At 30.4% G+C, this 5,481-nt stretch overlaps 1 pseudogene; it reads right to left on the bottom strand.

The window, feature by feature from the left end:
• Window positions 1–1,204: 1,204 nt before the first annotated feature.
• LOC149165330 (histone H2B.9-like) lies at window positions 1,205–2,075 on the bottom strand (annotated as a pseudogene).
• Window positions 2,076–5,481: the final 3,406 nt, after the last annotated feature.

The following is a 5,481-nucleotide window of genomic DNA, read 5'->3' as shown; positions in this document are numbered from 1 at the left end:
TTAAGCACAATACATCTCTGCCGGTTGAATTTTATATAAATATACAGATCCATTTCCGGTTGTATTCAAGATGCAGATAAAATATTTTAAGATTAAATGATAAAAGATCAAATGACATTATAATTCATAAATTATATTAAATAGGAATAGTTAGGATTTAAATCCAAAAGGTCAATGACATTATTACCAAAAGGTGAATAACATTATCACTATGAGTCCTAGGGATTACATAGTTGTTATAAAAAAATATTTATTTACACCCACAAAAATATTATTTTTACAACCCACACAAATTATAAGAAATAAATAAGTATTATTTTTACAACTTACCAATTATATCACATAAAAATAATTAGGATTTAAATCAGGAAGGTGAATGACATTATCATAGTGAATCCAATAGCATACATATGCTATAAAGAAAAATCTTTTTAACTTTAATAGAACAATCAAATAAAATCAAATAAAAATAATCATAATTTAAATAATAATAAAAAAAACTACATTATCGCCATAAATTCTTTCCTTTTTAATATAATAATCAAAATTCAAATCGAGACAATTAACTGCATTAATACCATAAATCCCAAAAATTATACAACTGCTGTAAACAAAAATTGCTTTAACTTAATATAATAACCCAAATAAGCAGGATTCCAGAAAGTAAACTGCATTGTCACTATAAATCCCCAAGATTATAGCAAGATAAATTCCTTGAACTTAATATAATAACCCAATAACCAAGATTTAAAATTAAAATGTTTACATTTCACAAATTAAAAAAAAAAATATTAAAAAAAATAAAGAAAAAGTGTAGTTCTCATTTCTTAAAAATGTTTAATAAATTGGGCAAATTTTTAATAAATAAATAATTTAAAATTATTGAAAAAAATTCCCGCCTTCTTGCTTGGTCTGTTCTGGGGTGTTAAAAAGCTTTATTGAAATTATTTAAACAATTTCTAATCCCCACTGATCCAAAGAAAATAGAAGAGATTAACATACAAGAGACAAGAAACTGAAACTAAAACACTACTATCGCCAGCTTGAACAAAGAAAGTGCTAGAATACCAGAAACAGGAATCTGAAAATCAAATGTCACCATATCCAGACTGAATAAAGAAAGGGCAAGTATACAAGGAACAAGAAACTGAAACTAAAATGCCGTTATCTCCAGATTGAAATGAAATGATGAAAAGCCAGACGAAGCAACAAATGCTTAAAGAATTGTTCGTAACTTACATTTGCACCATCAAATTTTGCCGCATATACACCCAAGCTCTCAAAATATCTTGTATCGAACTACTGAACGTCTTAAGAAATATTTTCCAATGCTAAAACCACCGTAGCAAAATTTCAAAAAATCTCTGCAAATCTTTAAAATCTTTGAAGATCAGATATACGCATCGTAAAAAGAAATGAAAAAGAAATTAGAAAATGCTTCAAAATCAAACTTAAAAGGCCATCATCCACGGCTGGTTGGCTGGCTATCCACTGCAAGTAAACTTAGTAACAGCCTTGGTGCCCTCGGATACCGCGTGCTTGGCCAATTCCCCGGGAAAATGAGCCTGGCCGCAGTCTGAATCTCCCTGGAAGTGACCGTGGGCTTGTGATTATAAGCTGCGAGGCGGCAGGCCTCTGCTGCGAGTTTTTCAAAGATGTCATTGACGAAAGAATTCATGATGCCCATCGCCTTGGAAGATATTCCGGTGTCGGGATGCACCTGCTTCAAGACCTTGAATATGTAGGCCTTGTATGTCTCTGTCAATTTCTTTGGTCGCCTCTTCCTGCGCACGCCGGACGACGGCGAAGGTGAAATCTCCGAGACCGCCTTCTGTAAATTCGACAGCGGCTGCTTCCCGCCTTTGTTAGCCTTGACCAGAGACGCTGAATCCATTAATGGCTGCCTGGCTGCTTCAAAGCTTTTCCTGGAAAGAAACAAGGGTTTAACAAAAAAATTACAGAGGCTTCTTCACTGTTCTTGGATTTGGGAGATTCTGTGAATGGGTTCAGGGGATTTTATATGGAGATGGGATGCATAAGTGAGAGACAGAAATGGAAGGTTGGGTGGCCGTTATGACAAAGAAATAGGAGAAGCGGGCAATGAAAGAATGGCGGTGGGGTTTTTTCTGTTAGGGAAAGACTCCCCTCCCAATAGTGGCTTGCCATTTGGGAGTGAAAATTGGAATGCTTTTTATTTTTTATCTTAGCTTTTGCTATCAAAGGGTAAGCAACATTTACTCTGTTTTTTAATAATTTATAGTGTATATGGAACCCCTGGGCTTGGAATTGGGTTAATAATATGGTAACTTTCTATTTTAAATTTAATAAAGTTAAATTGGATATTTTTTTAATAATTAATATTATATATTATATATTAAATTTTTTAAATCGGATAAATTAATTCGTTGTTTGTGGAAAATTTAAATCTCTCCATTTTAAAGTAATTTTAAAATCAATTTTAGTAAATTTTATTTTTCGATGGTTAATTTAAAATTGGTCAAAAGTTTAGTGATAGATCTTTAGGGGTAAAATTTTCCAGTATAAATAAAAATTTTAAAAATAATTTTAACTAGATGCCAGAGTAAAGTTAATTAAGAAATGATAATTTTAAAAATAATTTTAACTAGATGCCAGAGTAAAGTTAATTAAGAAATGATATGATTCAGAGTGTTTAAAGTTTATTTCAATTAGATGTGAGGTTAAGTTAGAGATTAAGGCAACTAGATCTTGTATTGGTGAATGAAAAATTTTTGTTCGTGAGACAAGAGACCCTTTCCGCTACATTCTATCTCTCTAGTTTTGAACCTATAATTTTTTAAGAGAAAATACATACTTTTAATTATTAAGCTCACCCAAATTATATAAAAGAAAATCAAAATTTTATTTTATTTATTTATAATTTAAATTAATATCATATATTAATATTTATAGTTTTATTATTATTATTATTTAATGAAATTAATATATTTTTTTTAATTAAACAAATATAAATTGAAATCTATTTCGAAACAAATATATATTTTATAAATTTTTTTCCTTATTTTTAATATAATGTTATCTAATATAATCTGAAAACATCTCCCTAATAAAGTTAAATCTAATAATATTATTAGATTTAAATCTCAGTTCCATGTACAACAATGGGGTCTTTTGTTTTTTTGCTTTAGTCATGATCAGGTTCTTTGCATCAGGGCAATATTCAGCTGGTTTTTTTGCGAATTGATCTGCTATGCTTGTAAACATGCCGCATCTTTGGGCTAGCTTTTACGAGGCCATGACCTCTGTGTAAAATTATTTTGTATTAATATAAAAGTAAACATATTCACAAGAAAATAATAATAATAATAATAATAATAAATAAATAAACAAATTGGTGTAAAATTATTTTGTATTAATATAAAAATAGACCTATGAAAAAAAAATAAAAAAAAATTCGAGTCACTAATTCATTTATATAAAAAATATGGTAACTTTCCATTTAAAATAAGATAAAGCTGGTCTAAGTATTAATGAGTTTGAATTTGGATCATTAAAATAGAACAAAACTGAGTTTAATAATATATAATTTCTAGACTATATATCTTTTTATTTATTTTGACTCAATTAAACTTTGTTTATGAAAAACAATTTATTTGCAGGGGTGATAAGTGTGGGGATTCGCTATGATTTCAAAAGAAATACTCTAAATACCTTATGTTTAGGGTTCAGGGCAAGTCACAAATAAACAAGTACATGTTTATGTTTTTTAAGGGCATTTTACTTGCAAAAGAATGACAAATTTTTATAACTAGTTACAGTAGATTCAAATGTGATCATAAAAGTGATGATAAAAAAATCATCACTATCGAACAAGAAACTCACAATGATCATCATTTAATTAAAAAAAGAAAAGTAACCACATCATAGTTTAATATTACCAATTTTTGTCTGCCTTCAACTCAGTTTTTATGCCACATTTTGTCTCCAATAATCTCCACATGTTGTAGCTTCTAATACATTGATTTCTTTTGTCTCAAATAATCTCCACATGGTGTAACATCTAATACATTGATTTCCATGTGTAAAGAGGAAATATGTAAGGACACATTCCCATCACATGCATTAAAATACTAACTACAATGACTCGGGAATTTGAGTTTATGGATATACATTGGCAATATGGGATAATGGCCTTAATTTGGTTTAAAGTTTGTAGTGTCTACTGGAATGTAATTAGGATGATTTATTTTTTTCTTTTCTTCTATATGTTTTTAGTATTTTTTTAAAGAATTTGGACATTTATATTCCAGGATTTGAAGATATTTGATGAGTAATTTATTGTGTTATTTACAAAATTGTGTTTGGATGTGGTTTGGACTTTATTTTTGGTTTTTATTCTTGTGTTTTGGAATTGGTTTGGGAAAAAGTGAATATGTAGATTCTATTTTTTTTTGTTTTAATACCAATTCTTCATGTGTTTCTAGTTCTTTATAAGAATCTAGGCATTGTTAGCTTATTTCAAGTGATTTCAAGATTTTGGAGTCATGTCTTTTGGGTTACATCTAGGGTTATATGTAGTATGAGATTTAATTGAAGCTACATTTTTTTGGATTATTTATGTGCTTCTTATTCTTGTATTATATTTTTGGGACAAAGGTTTTAGTTTTCACCACTCTTTTAGTATAGCTTAGATTCTAGCGAAATTTGATTTGGGTCAAAAAAATCATGCGCCATAGAGACCTGACAACCATTTTTACTACACCCCATGTAAATGTCACAATTTTGTTTATGTAAATAAATGTGAAAATGAAAATATGGTTGAGTTAGAGGAGTGGACACAGATTCATAGGTTTGAGGAGAAGGATTTTCTTATGCAAATGATTTCCCAAAACCACACCTACTGCATTTAATTTTTCCCCATCTATATTCCTAACAAATCAATGATTTGTTAGTGTAAGAAATGAATTTCTATATGGGAAGTTTGAAGTGAAGGACGGGGTCCATGTTGTCCCTATCCCCATGGGACGTGTTGGGGAATTCAATGTGTAAGGGGGGAGGAGGGCACAAGGAAGGAAGGAAAGGAGGAATTATGACGCAAAGGAAAGACCAATATGTGTGGGAGAAGCAGAGCACATAGAGAAGTGACGAGGGAAAGAGAAGAGAAGGAAAGATGGCTATGAGCCAATAATCTGTAATAGGATGTCATTACCTCTAATTTTAGTGTGGAAAACATTGTTTATTAGTGCTAGATTGGCCAGTGAAGGCTTAGTGGAGACATTGACTCACTTATTGCTTTTTGAGTAGCTGATAAACCTCTAAGTTCTTGCCTTGGGGGATGATAAACCACTTAAAAATTGTTGAATAGGTTGATAAACTACTGGGGTAAATCACTTGGCAGGATTAGACACTCAGGTGCTTGTTCAAATGGGTTAATAAACCACTAAGTGATTTCCTTGCGGTTGATAAACCACGTATGTGCTTGCCAAGTAGGTTGATAAACCA

Source organism: Pinus tabuliformis, chromosome 5_1, assembly GCF_031772625.1.
Source record: "Pinus tabuliformis cultivar Carrire ecotype Pingquan chromosome 5_1, CPIR1, whole genome shotgun sequence".
Taxonomy (NCBI): domain Eukaryota; kingdom Viridiplantae; phylum Streptophyta; class Pinopsida; order Pinales; family Pinaceae; genus Pinus; species Pinus tabuliformis.
Note: the sequence above shows the minus strand (reverse complement) of the source record. Positions and strands in the feature narration are given on the sequence as shown.